Source organism: Macrotis lagotis, chromosome X (genome assembly GCF_037893015.1).
Source record: "Macrotis lagotis isolate mMagLag1 chromosome X, bilby.v1.9.chrom.fasta, whole genome shotgun sequence".
Taxonomy (NCBI): domain Eukaryota; kingdom Metazoa; phylum Chordata; class Mammalia; order Peramelemorphia; family Peramelidae; genus Macrotis; species Macrotis lagotis.
This window is the reverse complement of record NC_133666.1, coordinates 425,217,921-425,237,079: the sequence shown is the minus strand read 5'-3', so window position 1 is coordinate 425,237,079 and position 19,159 is coordinate 425,217,921. Positions and strand designations below refer to the sequence as shown.

Genomic DNA, 19,159 nt, shown 5'->3' with positions numbered 1-19,159 from the left:
GCATTCTTCTCCTCATTTGCCTTTTCTTTTTTTGCTTTTTCTATTAGGCCTACAACGCTTTTTAACATATTATTTTCTTCAGTATTTTTTTGTATGTCTTTCACCAAGCTTTTGATTTGGTTTTCATGATTTTTCTGCATTGCTCTCATTTCTCCTCCCAATTTTTCCTTCACCTCCCTTAATTGCTTTTCAAAGTCTTTTTTGAGCTCATCCATAGTCTGAGCCCATTTTTCTATTTCTCTTGGAGGTTTTGGATATGGAAGCTTCAATTTTGTCATCATCTGAGTATGTGTTTTGATTTTCCATAGGACTGAAATAATTCTCTATGGTCAGATCCTTCTTTTTCTATTGTTTACTCATTTCCTCAATCCAAGACTAATTTACAGCACTTCCAAGGCTTTGGGGTTTTTTTTGGAGGGGGGGGACATTCCACTGTGAGGTTTATTCCTCCAAGGTCTTAAGCTCTCTTGCCTGTGCTTTGATATGTAGATGACCACAGCACTGCCCTCTGCCTTGAGGTTATAAGGCAGGATCCAGCTATTTGAGTATGGAAGCCCAAACTGCACCCTGGGTCTAAGTGTAGGCAAACAGCAGAGTCCTGCCCCAGGAAGAGCAGAGACATCTCTGCAGACTTCCCTTACCATCTCTGGAGGTGCAGGCTGATTTCTCCCGATTCTCTTCAGGTTCTGTGGCCAGTGCTCCTTACTCCACCCTCACCCAGGTGCAGCAGAGTTCTCCCATCATCCCTTCATGCTGTTGCAGGTGATCTCTGGGATGCGTTGGGCTGGGCTTCCCATTACCCTATTTTCTAAGATGATTTTCTGAATCTTCTTTCACTAATCTCAGACTAAATGTTATAGATTCTATGTCTTATCCAAAAAGACTAAGCAAAAGTCTTGTTTGCTCAAGTAATAACAGCAACAAAGATTTAAAGCCTCATTAGGCTGGGTGTGGTGGCCCAGACCTATAATCCCTGCTATTCCAGAGGCTGAAGTTAATAGATTAATTGATTTGGGGAGTTCTGAGCTCCAGGCTAGAGATAATTCACTATCTATGCTAATAATAACAATATTTGTCCTTCATTTTTTTCAAAGAAGACCACCACTTCAGGAAGGTGATGCCATCACAAGCATGTAGTCACCAGCCTCTTTCTCCTGTGGAGCCATCTGGATCCAGTGGCCAGATATGAATCAGGAAGACTGGAGATGGCCCTGGATGTGAGGAAATCAGGGTTAAGTGACTTGTTCAAGGTCAGACAGCTAATAAGAGTCAAGTGTCTGAGGCTGGATTCGAACTCCCAACCTCCTGAATCAAAGACCAGTGCTCTATTCACTGTGCCACCTAGCTGTTCTCTTGGGGTTGCCAGAGCTCTATCCTCTGCACTATGGTAGCAATATGGTGAACTTCAGAGAGAGGGAATAGGGAGGGGGAGATCAGGATGCATAGGGAGTGGTGAAGCTATACTATGTAAATGCAGAGTGGATCAAAGCTTTCATTGATAGATGAATGGCTGATGTAGTTCTAGCCTCTGTGAGCTAAAGAGATCTAGGCTCCAAAAATGAATATACATTAAAAAGTAAGAAATCGTGAGTAAGGCATTGAGAAGGAACAGAAGCACTCAAAGGAACTCATATAAGGCAGTTCTTCAAGCATTTGATTCCCTAGCCTTATAGCTTCATATTGGGTCAGCTAAGTGGCACAGTGGATGGAGTGCCAGGCCTAGAGATAGGATGTCTAACTGGAGAAGGAAATGACAGACCACTCCAGTATCTTTGTCAAAACAAAAACAAAAAGAGCAAACTCAAATGGGATCCTGGAGAATTAGTCTAATATGACTCAAAAGCAACAACAACAACAACATAGTCAGGTGGAGGGTGGGATGTGCACTAGATCTCTGGGTCTGCCTTTATATCTGATTATTTTTGCTGGTAAAATTCACTTGGATTGAGTGGAAGAAGGGAGTTAAGGGCAGTCAATCAGTGGGTGGCCTGAACTGAGGATACTCGCCCTCCATTCTCAATCACAAAGACATGGTGATTAAGAAAGTTTTCTAACCTTGAATATATGATCAATAAATATTGATCAATAGAGTCTTGAATTTCTTGCTTAAACATAGTGGTCTAAACCAATATTGTGGACTTAGGAACTACCAGATACATGAGTGAGAAAATCAGTAGTTAAAAATGAAGCCCCTTCGGTCAACAGGGGCTTGAAACAGACCAGTTCCCACATCAAATGTCTTACCAAAGGAAGACCACAAACTAAGATTTATTTAATATAGAAATGTACAAAAAAAAAGCCAAAAAAGTAAAGCAATGACTCAAAAATACTAAATACCCAGCTTTAGCATTAGCTGCTCAGCTGTAGGACAAGTAAAACTTGATCTTTTACCCAAAGAAAGTCTTGGAGGGAGTATTTCAGTCTTGGCGAGGAAATACACACTGCAGAAGGAGCCCTGGAAGTTTCATACACAGATTGAAACAATCAGAAAGAAGGCAAAGGGAAATTAAAGGTCCAGAAAAACCTCCTCCAACATAAAAGAATTCAAGCTCTTTCTTGTCCCCCTCCCATATGATGCAAGGGAAAGAACATTGGGCTGGGAATTATGAAGCTTTACTTGGCCAGTGACAAATTGGATGACAACACATTTCCATCTCCCAGTTTCCTCATCTGTATAATGAGGTGTCTGGGATAGATGACTTATAAAGTCCCTTTCAGCTTCAACATTTCATGATTAGGCAGATGGATAAATTCCCTGGTATATTGGATGGTATAAAATATTGAAATAGATAATTAGGATGTTAAATATGAAGTGGCATGCAAATGTAAACAATAAATATTTAAAATAAGTGCTGTAGCACTATTTATATAGCACCTTTTCACTTAAAGATAGCAAAGCATTTCATAAAAATTCTTTCATTAATCTCTGTCACATTCCTGGGGAGGGAGAGAAATGCAGTGAATTATCTTTTTGACTTCTTTTACTTTCTTCCCTTACAAATTTGACTTTATGTAAATAATTCTTTTTTAAGTTTTATTAAAGATTTTTATTTATTTTGAGTTTTACAATTTTCCCCCAATTTTACTTCCCCCCCCCCCAACACCCACGGAAAGCAATTTGCCAGTCTTTATATTGTTTCCATGGTATACATTGATCCAAATTGAATATGATGAGAGAGAAATCATATCCTTAAAGAAGAATATGTAAATAATTCTGAAAGAAATTCACATTCCCTAAAATACCTTTGTTAACTTCATTGTATAATACTGTGCGCTCTCCCCTCCTCACCAAAGGTAAAAAAGAAAAAAAAAAAAACCTTTCAAGTAAAAGTAGAAGAACTGATCTGTGGATACTCCCTAGATCAGGAGCTTGACTTAAGTCCTCTGGTTCTGAGAGAGGAGACCTTTGCACTTCCCACCTGCCCGTATATTCAGTTCCTGGTCCAGTCTTCCTGCTCCCTTTTCTCTGTCCCCAGCCTCCATTATTGCTTATATCATTTACTGGTCCTCTCCTTCCAGTTCATAGGCCTCTTTCTGCCTTCACCTCCATGTCTATCAGAAAATTTACGTTAAGTAAAAATTATTTACATAGAGGTCTACATAAAGTGAGAATTGTAGATATTGTAAACCATCAAGGAGTCATTTGAGTTTTTGTTTAATATAGGAAGTAGAATTTGAGGATCTATGATTCTGAAGATATTAATTTATGCAAAGAAATCTGATAATTACAGATTCCAGTTTAACTGAAATGATACCTCAACATTCAAGCCTTCAGGACAGTACCATAGTTTCTAGTAACTGAGGTCAATAAATGTGTCCATATTAAGTTATAAATAATCATAAACTGAACAAATAGCACGAGAATTCCTCATAGTCACATTATCCTATAGAAGCACACAGCCCTTTCAATAATGAATGAACATAAACATCATGAATTATAGACTCGATCCTTAGACTTTGGTGTTATCCCACTCTAAGCAGTTCTACAGATCTGTAACAACGGCAACCCCTGGAACTAGGCATCTCTACTTTTCATTGGACAACAATCACCGACTCAGGAATTCTCAAAACCTCTTGAACTTCTGAGGTTATTGGCAGGGATACACATGCCCCATTTTCCTGTTTGCTAGTCAGAAAACTAAATAACATTAACATGTATTTACATTTATGCCTTAGCCAAATCTGCCTAAGAATTGGGGACTTAGAGAACTCCTCAAGAAAGGTGATTGATTAAAGCCCTACCTAAACAAACAAAAAATATCTTAAAAATAGAAGACTAAACATGATCATGGGCAAGTAGGTGACATAATAGAAAGATGGCTAGCCTTGGAGTGAGGAAGACATAAGTTCAAAATCAGCCCGAGACATTTAATTGTGCAACTCTGGGAAAGTCACTTAAACCTATTTGCCTCAGTTTCCCCATTTATAAAATGAGTTGAAAAGGAAATGGCAACCAGAAACACAGGGAGGGGACTCTGCGGCTTCATGCTTTAACAGTACTTGAACGGAACCGCTGCGTGATTCCCGGCCCGAGCCGCCCTTAGCCACCTGTCCACCTTCACCTCCACTCCCCAACACTTCTGCCATCCTCCCGTTGGAGCAGCCGCCACCTGCTCAGCCGCCACGTCTCTCTCTCAGGTGCGCCAGAACTACCACCAGGACTCGGAGGGCACCATCAACCGCCAGATCCACCTGGAGCTCTATGCCTCCTAAGTCTACCTGTCCATGTCCTACTACTTCCACCGCTATGACATGGCCCTGAAGAACTTGGCCAAGTACTTCGTGCACCAGTCCCGCAAGGAGCATGAGCACACAGAGAAGATGATGAAGCTGCAGAACCAGCGGCCGCATCTTCCCGCAGGACATCAAGAAACCAGACCGCGAGGACCGCTGAACGCCATGGAGTGTGCTCTGCACTTGGAAAAAAGCGTCAATCAAGTCTTTACTAGAGTTGCACAAGCTGGCGACTGACAACAACGACCCCCATCTATGTGATTTCATGGAGACAAACAGGTCAAGTCCATCAAACAGCTGGGTGATTACATAACCAACCTGCACAAGATGGCAGGATATCTTTTTGACAAGAACACCCTTGGAGACTGTGACCATGAGAGCTAAACCACCCTGGCTTCCCCCATACCTGGGAACTGTGGGAGAGACTCCTGCTGTCTTTCAGTGCATGGATATTTTGGTTATCTGGCCTTTTTATTATCTGTATCAAAAGATGACCACCATTTACATCCCAATAAAGTGACTTGGTACTGAAGAAAAAAAAAAAGGAAATGGCAAACCACTCCAGTATCTTCATCTGAAAACCCCTAAAGAGCCAGACACAACTGAAGAGAACTAAACTTCAGAAAACAGATGTGAAAATCATTTTTTACTAAATACATTTATCTTAATTGGATTCCAAGCTCTGAAAACACTGCCTTCATGCCTATATTACCTTTATGTTCAAAGATATTGACAACAGTACCAATAGCTACCTTTAGGTCCAAGTAGACTAAAGAGCTGATGTACAAACAGTATATTGCTTTTGCCATTCAGATTTATAAGGCTTAGTCTTGTTAAAGTCAACTCTTCTGGAAGTTAGAAGATTTTGTGCTCAAAGTAATCTGCCTGCTATTCTTCTAGGTGAAATTGTGTTTTGAAATAGTTCTTTGATGACTTTGGGCAAGTAAGTTACTGAACCACCCTGATCCTCAGTTTTATCAATGGTATAATGAGGAGCTTAGACCACCTGTTCTCTAAGAGAACTTCCAACTGTAGATCCATGATCTTGTGACCCTATAACCTTGTTTGCAGTCTTGATGATGTATCATTATTTTATCTTCACCAGTGATACAGCAAGCAGATTTATACTGTAGTAAGCAGTCTGTGTTCTAGTATTTCATTTCTAGTGGTTCTAGCTCTGTCATAGTTTAGAAATAAAATGTTGCTCTGAAAACTTGAGGGATTCAGCTTTCAGAGGAATAATGAACTAATCGTTTCCCCGCCTGATTTTCAACTTGTCGTGGAGGATTAGTAAGCAACTTTCCAATGCATATTCTTTCAAAAATGAAAATTGACTGAGATTAGAAAATAGAAAAGTGACTGGTTCAAGTACTAATTACATCTTACATATGTGCAAATGAGGGTAGTAATGAATCATACCCAAGCTTTCATCAACAAATAGAATGATGAACTAGAAAGGATGATTATGATACTTACTAATGACAGCTCATAAAACATGTCACCTACCTCTTGGCAGAGAGGTAATGGACTGGAGGCACAAAATGAGCCATGCACTTTCATGCATTGCCAATGGGTTGTTTTGTTTTGCTTAACTCTACTTATTCATTAAAGCAAAGGCTTCTGTTGAAGGAGCTTGGCAAGCTATTGAATAGGTTGAAGAAAGAAATAAAAAGAATGAATAAAATAATAAAAATAACGCAGAGAAGAAAGCAAAAAATAATTCAGAAGGAGACACAAGCAGGATTATTTTGTTACTATCATGTTAAATTATATATATATGTGTGTGTGTGTTTACATTTATGCATATGTGGTATGTATAAACATGTTTATATACATATAAAGTATATATGCATATACATACTTCATATCCACATTGTTCTTCTTGTTGTTCAGGCATTTTCAGTCTTGTCCCACTCTTTAGGATCCCATTTGGAGTTTTTGTGGCAAAGATACTGAAATAGTCTGCTGTTTCTTTCTCCAACTCATTTTATAGTTGAGGAAACCGAAGCAAATGGGGTTAAGTGTCTTGTACAGGATCACACAGCAAGTAAGGGTCTGAGACCAGATTTGAATTCCGGAAAGTAAATTTCTGATGATCTCAGACCCAATTTTATCTACTATACCACCAAGCTGTCCTAAATGCATACATCTATGCATATATATATATATATATATATATATATATATATATATATATATATATACACATACATATATGTATGCATATGTGTATATGTTATATTTTAATTAGCTATAGGAGATAGTTCATATTTTATATAAAATCTATTTTGTTCTTTATATTTTAAATACTTGTGTCTACTGATGGTTGCTAAAGACATCATAAAAAAAAAAGATAATTGTAAGAAAGTAAGTCAGTATACTAGAGGAATGGAGGTACCAAGAATCTTTTTAATGATAAAAGAACTAAAAGTTTCTTGAAAAAAATGAAAATAATAATTGATAAAAACAAAAATTAAGCCTAACATAAGTTAATTTCACCAGTATGATGATGTTAAAAAGGTTGGCATGAATAATGGAGTGCATAACTACTATCAGTCAACCTAATACTGCAGTTAGTATCATGTGATTATTGTGAGTGTAGCTACAATCCACCATCAAGAATAGGCAAATTATCATTTGAATCCTTAAATGATATTCATCGATTTAATCACCATTAATTAATTAAATGACTCAGAGTTCCCAGCTTCCTTTTTCCTGTCTCTTTGAAGTTTCATTCTTGTTTTAACTTCCTCTTGTATGTGTTAGGAGGTTGGATCTTCCAATTTTCTTTTTTTTTCTGTCATTCTTGTCCAGGGAAATTTTCCTATCTCTAAAGAGTCCTATCCTTTGAATAAGGTCCAAACCCCCTCTATTACTTCAGTATAAGGCTTTTTATGTTATCAACAATAAGCGATCCCTTATTGAACCCTTGGCTTCTGGACTGTGTGCTACCTAAAAGGGAAGGAGATAATTTAGAATTAAATGAAAGTAAAGTAGGATAGCTAAGGATCGAATAGATAGAGTTCCAAGCATGAAACCAGGAGGATTCATTTTCCTGAGTTCAAAAATGACTGCAGACCTTAGCTATGTAACCCTTGGATACTCATTTAACCTTATTGCCTTAGTTTCCTCATCTGAAAAATGAGCTGGAGAAGGAATTACTCCAATATTTCTGCCAAGAAGAAAACCAAATGGGGTCACAAAGAGTCTGGACACAACTAAAAACAACAAAGTTGAAATAATGGATTACTTAGACAGAAGAGCAAAAATCATAGAAGTAGCTCCATAAAAGACTTATAATTCCTTTGGATTTTACCTGTAATGGATAGCATGACAATAATTACAAGTATTTAGTTGTAGACATCCCTTTTTGCTAATCAAAAACTGCTAACATAAGTATCTGATAGAAATAGTGTTGAATTGCCTCCATCCTTAATTTTTTATATTGCAAGATGAATCAAAGGAAATAGTACTAGACTGGTAATCATGAAGAATTCAATTCTAGAACCTGTTCTGACTAGCTGTGTGACCATAGGCAAATAATAAAACTCTTTGAGTCTTAGTTTACTCATTTGCAAAATATGAGTAATCTTTCCTATTTCACAGATTTGTTGAGAAATTCAAATGAGATAATGTAATTTGTCAACTATTATTATCATTATAACAGGCAAAATACACTATCAAAATCATTTGTTGGGCCAACAAATTGTGTGAACTCAAATGCAAATCTGAATTACAGTAGTTCTTTTTCAAAGAGGTTTACTTAGTGAAATCCCAACATCCCATCCTACTAACAAAGGCAGAGGAAGGAAAATGAATGGCATGGGAATCCCAGAAGAGATTAATTGGAGGGGTAAAGAAACAAAGAAGCTAGTACTGCTTGGATCAGACTCAGGTCAGATGTTTGTTACATAAACTAATGGGTAATATATAATTATGAGAAGACATTGTCAAAGCAACATGCACCTCTATTGATTTTACCATTATGAATACATTATACTGTTACCTTTGTGAGATTTAAATGAATGGAGAGTAGAAAGGAGATTCTTCATAAATCAGAACAAGACATTCTCATCTAAGGAAAGAAAGGGAGGAAACCATATCAATATTTTCAGCAGTTTAATTGAGATCCATCTAAGGAGAGCTTTATAAAATTATCATTTTGATGGAAAATTATATTTGTCTTAAGAATAAATATCCATAGTAATTCCAGGGTTATAATCGGGACAAAATTGTTCATATGATATTTAATATTAAAGGATGAGATTGTGGTATTATAGTCTCAGTTATATTAATTCATCTATTAAAATGTTTTAGACTTATGGGACACCTACAAGGAATCAGGCTCTGAAACTCATCTGACTTTTAGCTTGCTCTCTACAGGATTTCAGGGATCTATATTTGCCCCTAGAGGTTTTTTTTTTTTACATTTTTACAAATGACTTGAATGAAGTGTAGATGATATCTTCATCAAATTTACCAAAGACAATTTACATGATAATTTTGCTGTATATTTGAATGGAATAGTGAGTTGCACATAGCACATATGCAGTTTCATGTACAATCATCTTTTATTGTATTATATTATGGAGATGTTTATTTTATTCCATAAATTAAAAATTAAATTAAAAAATAGCTTGAAAGATTAGGATCGACAAACTTCATGATGGGTTAGAGTAGTATGTTGAATTTAATTTATTGAGATACATTCACAAGTATAAAATGAAGAAGATAGTAATTTGTCTAAGAATGATCTGGGGGCCATAATGGACCGTTAGCTCAATGAGAATCAACAATAAAATACAGTAGTCAAAAAAAATATTACAATCATGAGCTTCAGCAAGAGACATAAATCTTGTAAGATGGAGCTGCTGTCCTTCCCTATAGTCGGATCACATTTAGATAATTGCACTAATTTCTTGGTAACACATTTTAGGGACAACAGTGTTAAACTTGAGCATGTCCCTTCAGGAGAAACCAAATTGGTAAAGGACAGCAAGTCTTTTCCATAAAGTAAATTTATCTTGATGAAGAGAAGATTCAGAGGGGAATGGATAACTCTCTTCCAGTATTTGAAAAACTGTAACATGGAAGAAAGTTTAAACTTGTCCTCTTTGGCCAAGGAGGACAAAAAAAGGACCAATTGGGAAAAGTTATCAAGAGGCATAGGTCCCAAAGCTAGTTCAGTGCCCAACTCCAATTCAGAAGGCTATCCTTATCTCAAAAAGTTATCTAATCCATTGGCTTTTTGTAGTTAGGCTGCCAAAAAATGAAATGGAGAACCTTGGGAGGTAATGATCTCTTTTTTCATTAAAGTATGGATGAGCAATTGTTGGATTTTTTTTTAACGAGTTTTCAGATTTTGGTAGTTCTTGAGATAGTTCTTGAGGTTCCTCCCAGCTCTGAAATTCTGTGATTTTCTGGCCTTGGGCTTCTTCTCTTAATACCTCAATTCCCTCATCATAAAAATGAGGGGGTTGGTTCCTATAATATCTAAGTTGCCTTCTGATTCTAAAGTTGTACGATTCAACTTCCTTCCTAGCTTTCTTCTGAGTATCTAAGGTAATACTAAGAATTCTATGTGATATCTGATTCCAGTCCTTAAGGGTCAAATGGTCTAATTGTTGATTCAAGACAATGCATGTTCAAAGTAAAAAAAAAACAGTATCAAAGCCATCACAAAACAGTGTGTGACTGAATGTCATCTAGTTTTCCCTCATTTTGCTTTTGAGGAAAACAGAAACCCAGCAAGTGGAAAGGACTTTCCTAAGACTACTGTTATAATGAATAGTAAAGATGATATTTGAACTCAGATCTTAAGACTCCTTATCCATCATTCTTCCCATTGTATCATGCTACCTTGAAGAAGGCACAGAATTTAGATGAAATGAGAAAGGGGGAAAAAATCTACCCATATCTGAGAAAACACATTAAAAAATATAGATGGGAATATATATATATATATATATGTATATATATATATATATATATATATTGAATTTTGAGAAGATGAACGGGCTCTGTATAGAAGTAGTTTAAAATATATAATCAGTTCTCAGTTACTAATGAAGAACTACATTACAGAAGTGTCATACAATACTATCAAGGAGATATGACAGAAAAGAGCAAATAACAACTGATGGACCACTCATGTGTCTACACTAGTATACATGCATTGTTGAAATGTAGAGAAAGTCCTGTAATCTGGTGTATTCAGGAGTGGATGTGGATGAGTCACAAAGGCTGAGAGAGCAAGTGGTGTATCACAAAATATGGAAGTATGGTCTCTATTTACTTTGGGTATGTATCAGTGGATCAGTCAATAAACATTTATTTGTTAATCATGTACCAAGTATTATTGTATCAGAAGTCGGTAATACAAAGACATGGATGGGAATGCCCTTGTCTTTAAGGAATTTAAATTCTATCATGTGAGACAGTATAACTTATTATGTATGTATGAATTTATGAATGTATGTGTGTATACATGTGTTTATATACATAGCTGTTTGTATTGAAGAATGACCTGGTCAGTGATACTTGTATTCTTTTTTGAGGAAAGAATAGAAACTTGGCCTTTGATTTCATTTGTCTAGACAGCCCTTAGATAGGAAACTACAAATGCATACATACATATATGTGTGTGTAAATATGTGTGTAAGATTAAAAAATAAACAAGGGGCACTAGGAGATGGGGGGATCCAGAAAGGTTTCTTTTAGAAAGGATGTCAAGAGACAGATTTGTGGTGAGAGTCTAGTTTAGAAATAGGGGTCAATAAAGGGCCAAAAAGGAGTCAGAAGATCCAGGATTGATGTAAGGAACAATAACTTACTGATGGTGTAGTAGAAAGGAATATGGGAGTGAAATTAAAGAAATGCATGTGAATTGTAGCTCCACCACTGACTAACAAGAGGTGGTAACTCATCTCACCTCTCTGAGACTCAGGTTTTTCTTTCTTTTAACCATTAAAAGAGAGATCATAATACCTACTTTGCAGGGCTTTTATAAGGAAAAATGCTTTGTAAACAAAAAACATGATGTGAGTTGAGATATTATTATCATATATTATTGTCATTATAATATAGAATAGAGAATTACCATGGTTTAGTGAAGGTAGAACAGAAATTGAAGATCTCTGGCCTACTTCTGATACATACTTTCTGTGTGACCTAAGACAAATCAATAATCTCATAGTATTTTAGGTGACTTCCTAGAACTAAAAGTTATAGGGAAGGTGCTAGTCTGCTTTGATACAGAGTAATTCCCTATCCAACAGCTGTCTGGACAGATGAAATCACAGGTTTAGTTTCTGTCCTTTCTCCTAAAATGAATATGAATATCACCAGTCAGGGCATGCTTCAATACAATGTAGTCCTCGTAAAACAGCTAGATGGTCCAATGATAGAGTGCTGGACCTGGGGTCAAGAAGCTGTTATTCAGTCTGAGTCGTGTCTGACTCTTTTGTGACCCTATGAACTGTACTGTTCATGGGATTTTCTTGGTGATTAAACTGGAGTGGCTTGCCATTTTCTTTTCCAGTGGATGAGGGCAGACAGGTTAAGTGACTTGCCCAGGGTCTCATAACTATTGAGTCTAAGACTGAATTTGAACTCAGGTCTTCCTGACACCAGACTCAGCACTCTAACCCTTGAGCCATTTAACTATCTCTTGAAGTCAAGAAAGGGTGAATTCAAATCCAACCTCAGACCTGTAATAACTGTGAGACCCTGGGCAAGACACAACCACCCCAGTTTCTTCAACACCAGAGGCGGTGTTCTTTCTGATCCACCATTTATCTTTCCTCTTGTCCTGGGCATACCTTCATTCCTTCTTTCAGCAGACCACCTACTCTCTTTTTAATCTCCACCATCTTCCCCACCCCAAGACATTCCCAATTTTTATAAATCAGTTGTGAACTAGCAGACAGTCAGATGTAGTGGATGTAGGTTTAGGAATCCACAGACTGAAATTCTGCCTGTGAAAGTTACAAGTTCTGTGAATCTAGACTGGTTGTCTTACCTCTTGGTGCCTCAGATAACTATTTGAGACTTAATTATTAAATAATAGATGGTTAGGAACAGCCTAGGAATGAGTTCATAAATTCTGTTGTGATCTTCTGTAACTTAGAAAACTATATGAATATATTTGTTATAATGGTGTCTAAAATATGAGCCAAAAGGTTCAGGGTGTCAGCTGGGGTGGGGGGTGGGGGAATCTCCTTTGAGATGAGTAGCATCTCTGCAATCTAATGGTCTTTTGTTGTTCTCTTCCTGATTCTCAGGCTTATTCAATATATTGGAGACTGCCTGAGGAGTCACCTCAGGTGTTACTGTAGTATATATTAAATATGAGGTAAAGGTTTTCATCTATGCATTATTAATTCTCTCAAATGTCTTCAGACTCCTAAAACTGCATTTTAATCTTTAAACTGTTTAATCTGGATTAGCTGTCATGCCTAGAAAGGCTTTAATTTTGGCTTTCGTAGCTGTGATGATCTTTTTTGTAGTTCTACATTATGTTACCTATGCTTCAAGGGATGGCAAGAGATGTAAATCCCCATCCCTTCAAGATAGAATATATTTTAATAATATGAAAGAGAAAGAAAGGGGGAGAGAGAGAATGAGTGAGGAGGCATGAGAGACCCATCAACCATTGTCATGGTGAATAACAGGTTGGCTCAGAGCCCAGATCCAGAGAAAGAGGCAATCCTTTGTAAATATGTAGGCACCTGATTAGAAAATAAGAGTCAGAACTCAAGAACAGAATTCTGTCCTCTCCCCTGCCCGGCCAACCCAAGGAGAAGGAAGGCAGGTGCCAAGAGCCCAGAGGAAGCAGGAAACATGGCCCCTACCATCTGGATGCTCTGTTTCTTGATGCCATTGCTCAGAGACCTCTGTTTTGAGTCTAATGAGTAAATGTGGCGTTCACAGTTCCATGAAACATCGCTCTTCTTGAATTCTGCATGGAGCTAATGAGCTGCATGAAGAGATTAATGGATAGCAAGATTGACAAGATTAGGGGTAATTGTGATTATTAAGTGTTGTGTTTGCAAAACTGTACCATCCAGAGACATGTTCCTCTTTGACTTTCAATATTTTTCAAATATTATTTCCAACGCTTGTCATTTGAAGACATGACCTTGACTGAATGCTCTGCTACCCACACTGTGAGGATGCTTACTCGGTGCTAATATTGATGGCAGATGAAATGACCTTTTTATTTTCAACTAAGGGCCGAGGGGTATGTTGCTGTCATTGGCTTGATTTCCCTTTAAAAAGCCTTCCTGTCACCACACATATTCATGATACCTATTTTATGGCCTCATCTACCCTCCAAATATATTTTGAGGAATCAACATTTCTCTGGAATATTCACAGAGGTCATGAGTGTGTATATAGAATATGTAGTGGCCTTTCAAGAATTTGATATTGAAGGATGATTAGAATCAGGAGAAATGTATTCATCCCACATGCTGTATAGAAACTCCATTAACATAGAAAGATGATGCAAATCAATTTTACATCTTCAAACTCCTTTTCCTGCTATTTTCCAACATGAAGAATTTTGGAGGTAGTATGATATACTAAAGGTTCCCTGGATTCAAGTTATAGTCATAGTTTTCCACTATTTTAATGTGTGACAATTACGTATGTTATTTGTGTGACTTTAGGCCTTTGTCCTGTTGCTTTTGATGGTGGCATTGTTGTTGTAGTTGTTGTACTTGCCTTTGTCTTGGTTATTGCTGATGTCATTGAGTCATTTTAGTTGGGTCCAACTCTTCATGACCCCATTGGGAATTTTCTTGGCAAAGGTTTGCCATTTCCTTCTCCAGTTCATTTTACAGATGAGGAAATTGAGGCAAACAGGGTTTCAGTGACTTATCCAGGGTCAAACAGCTAGAAATGTCTGAAACTAGATTTGAATTCAGGTCCTCCTGACTCCAAGGTTGGTGCTCTATCCAATGTGCCATAGATTTACAATTTCATCAGTGTGAACTTCAGGTGAAGACCCCCTTCTATGAGTACAGAGCTCCAACTTCTCTGAACCATAACATGAAGACTTGGTTCTGGTACTGAATCTACTAAGGGTCACAGAGCTAGAAATAGAGGCAGTTACATGGGACAGTAGGTAAAGTCCTAGACTTAGAGCCAGGAAGGCCTGGTCAAGTCTGGTCTCAGAAACTTGCTAGCTGTGACCCCCGGCAAGTCACTTATCCTTTGCCTGACTCAGTTTCCTTGTCTGTAAAATGAGGATTTTAATAGCACCTATCTCCTGGGGCATTTGTGAGGATAAAATCAAGGTAATATTTGTAAAATTCTTACCATAGTGTGGCACCTGGTAAGTGTATACTAAAGCATTTAAAAATGAACGCAAATAGTCAGGTGTGGGGCTTGAATCCTGTTCTTGCTGACTACAAGGACAGCTCACTACCCACTCTGCCAGGCTGCTTCTCCAATATGAACAATAATAATATCTGGCACTTCCATAGCACCTAAAGATCTGCAAAGGAACCTCCATATATTATTTTATTTAACCCCCAAAACAACTCTATAAAGAAGGAACACTTATTATTCTTATTTTTCAGATTAAAAACTAGAGCTAAATGCTTTGCCAATAATCATGCCACTCATAAAAATCTGAGGCAGAATCTGATCCCAACCCATCCTAATTCTGGGATGAGCACTTAAGTGAAGATTCCACTCTCTCTTACCTATAGGGGACTGAATTAGAGCAGTACTTTTCAAAATGTGAACTGAGGACCCCTAGGGTCTCCTCAAACTCTTTATAGAATCTTTGAAGTTAAAACTATTTTCATAATAACATAAAGATATTTTCATTTCTAATACTGTAAATATCAATAGATATAGCCTTCATAAACAAAGACTCTTGTGGAGTGGGATACTCAGCAATTTTAAGAATGAAAAGGGGATTTGAAACCAAAAAAGATTTAGGAATAACTGATCTAGACTTGTGAAGATCTCTTCTAGCTGGAAAGAGTGTCAAGAAGTCTTCATAGAGTGGAATGTTGGTGGTTCTTGTCCCTTTCAAATTCCTATTACCAAACATGTCTAATTCTATTTTTTTCCTAAATAATAGCCTCTGAGTTAAAAATGATCTTAGAGAAAAAAAAACTGAACTAGATGAGGCAAGGTAGGAAGCTCCTGAGATCTCAACAATTGGTACAAAAAGAGACACTTTAATATTACTTTTTATAAAAGCACTTATATAATACCCATAATATGTAATTGTTGATTGCATGTGATTATATTGTGATGTTACTTAACCCCTCCACATCCTTCTATACCCATTAATACAGGGGTTGGATTTTTGAAGCATTGGGAGAAGAATTTTCAAAGCTTACCAAGGGTACCGAAAATATCTTTTTTTATGTGGTTGTTGTGGTTTTTTTGGCTCAGTTTCAAGGTCACCTAGTATCCCAAGTCCAACCTGAAGTATAACTCCTCTTTATCAAGTTCTCTTTTAATGGTTGATGTTATTTTCAGATCAAGTGCTGCATATTAACAAGGAGTTGCCTGCCTCTCTAGGTCTGGGCCCTAAGCCAGACTGTTATTAGCTCTGACTTGATGAGGTTTGTGTGCTCTCTCATGCATACCACCTCAAAAATCCTGAGAACAACCATGATAGCCATTCCTCTCCAACCCAGAATAAGGGCTGTCATCATTCCACTGATTTTTGGACCGCTGTGAAAATGAGTTGAAAAACTGGTTCTTCTCAAAATGTATTTTAAAGTTTCATTCAGAAGTGGTAAAAGAGAGAACTCCATTAAAATGTGATTGGGAATTGGTGGGTGGTGGGGGGGTGGGTGGTAATTATGGAAACAGCTAAGAGTCTTGGTTTATATAACTGGAAATAATTAGGAATAATTATTGTGGATTGTAGATGAATAAATGGAATAATAGTGGATTGTGGATGAATAAATGGAAAAGTGATACAGCAGAATGACAGTCAATATGGTTGCCAAGGTGGGGGAAGGGTAAAAGACTGATCCTTAACAGGAGAAATCTGGTGGTAGGTACTTGAATTGCAGGCTTAGTATCAAGGAAGAATTAATCAGTTTCTAATCAACAAATATCATTGTTTTTCTAAGTCTATTTCCAAAATAGGAAAGAAAAAAGCCACTTTAAGAAAAATACAAACTTTTTTTTGGGGGGGGGTGTTAAAGATGTCAAGAATAAGTCCGATTTCAAGTGAGAAAGGGAAAAATGAATTACTATGCACAGAAATAGGTTCAACTAAATGGCTTAGTAGATAGATCACTAGACTGGGAGTCAGGAATACCTGAATTCATATCCAGCCTGACACTTATTAGATTTATGACACTGGGCAAGTCATTTAATCTCTGTTTGCCTTTATCCAGTGAAGAAGAAAATTTTTACAAAGAAAACCCCAAGGACAGTATGATTCATGGGGGCCACACAAGGTTGGACAAGACTGAACAATAATCCACAAAAACACTGCATTTGTTCAGTAATTTCAACTGGATCTGGCTTCTTAGGATGCCATTTTGTAATTTTCTTGGAAAAGATACTGGAATGGTTTGCCATTTCTTTCTCATTTTACAAATGAGACCTGAAGCCAACAAGGTTAACTTATTTGCCTAGGATTGCACAAATAATAAGCATCTAAGGCTGTATTGGACTCATGAAGATGAGCCTTCTTGATCCTAAGTCCAGTGCTCTATTCATTTTATCATCTAGCTACCTAAACATATAATAATTCAGGACAAAAACAAAGATAACTCACCAAAATACAAGATGAGACTCAGAATCATCAGTGGATATCTTCTGACTAGCTGTCAAACTGATCTTTTTAAAGCAAAGGTATGACTATGTCATACTCCCCTGCCATTTTAATAAATTTCAGTGGTTCCCCATTGCCTCCAAAATCAAATATGGAAAATTTTATTTGACTTTTAAATGCTTTATAAACTGACCCTTTTCAGTCTTCTTACTTCTGACTCACTTATATACTCTGAGAATCAAAGACATTGGCCCTCCTTGCTAGCCCCTGAAAATGGCACTTTCCAAACTCTAGGCATTTTCACTGGTCATCCTTCAAGGCTGGAAATGTTGTTCTCCTCTTATCTGCCTCTGAACTTTTATTGCTTCTTTCAAATTCCAGCTAAACAGCTTACCTTCTATAAGAAACTTTTCCTGATTCCCCTTCATTTTACCTTTCCACTATGCACAATTATTAGTGTGATGTTTCCTGTATTAGACTATGAACTCTTTGAGGGCAGGGATTACTTTTGATTTATTTTAATCCCCATACTTTGGAAAATACCTAATACGCAGTAAGGATTTAATAATGCTTGTTGTTGACTTGACTTATGAAAAAAATAAACAAATAAAAGGAATGCTAAATGTCCCTTGCCCCAAAGAAGAATCTCAGTACTCAAAGAGCACAAGAAAAATGTGATAGATAAATTATCACAACTTTTAAATTTCTGCAAAGATTTTCAATGTAATATAATTAACTTATTTAATCAGAAAAGAGAATAGAACTAATGTGTTGCCTTAGTAAAATTATTTGTAAAAGAGCAATTCTTGCATTCTAATAATAAAAAATAAGATGTCTATTCTATATTTTGTCATTTACATTAAAATCCATCCAAAGGGAACTGGCATTAAATCAGTAGGCATAAAATATTGTAGGAATAAAAGTGATGCTTTATCTCAGTTATGCCTCAACTTTCCACAGGGCTCTGAATTCTTGCCCTTGTAAATGAAATCAGTCCACTTACATGGACCCCTGGGAATTTCTCTGCACTGAACAAGTAAAAGTTTTGAAGCCCAGGAGAACAGATGGTAAATAATTGTGAAACAATCAACTTTGAGTTAATTAATAATAATTTATTAAATCCTTATTTTCTGCTGGCCATTGTATTAAAAGATGGAATAGAATGAAATGCCTATATTGGAGAAACTCACATTCTAATGAGAAGAATAGAATATGTGTGTGTGTGTGTGTGTGTGTGTGTGTGTGTGTGTGTGATATGTTTGTGTTTGTATATATATATATATATATCTACGCATATAAACACACACATACACAAATATATATATATATATATATATTTATGTGTATACATAAAAAATAATAGTAGAAAGAAGTTGTGGCAAAAAGACAGCGACTCAAATCCAACAAACATTTGGCAAGTGCCCTTCATCCGGAAAATGGGAATACTGGGGGAAACAGAGGTTAAGTGACTTGCCCAGATTCCAACACTTAAGTATCTGAGACAGAATTTGAATTCAAGTTTTCTTGACTTTTTCTAGCTGTGTTATACTTGTAAGTCATTTAATCTTGTTTGCCTCAGTTTCATCATGTTCCCATGTTGAGTTCCCTCTGACAAGCCCCCATTTCCAACTTTATTGTATGTATTATTATTGCCCTTTAGAT

The 19,159-nt window shown here is 36.8% G+C and overlaps 1 protein-coding gene and 1 pseudogene across 1 annotated transcript in view; both read left to right on the top strand.

Moving 5' to 3' along the window:
• Positions 1-5,118, top strand: part of LOC141503518 (ferritin heavy chain-like) — a 42,680-nt pseudogene extending 37,562 nt beyond the window's left edge.
• XKR4 (XK related 4) overlaps positions 1-19,159 on the top strand; it is a 505,596-nt gene that overhangs the window by 212,519 nt on the left and 273,918 nt on the right.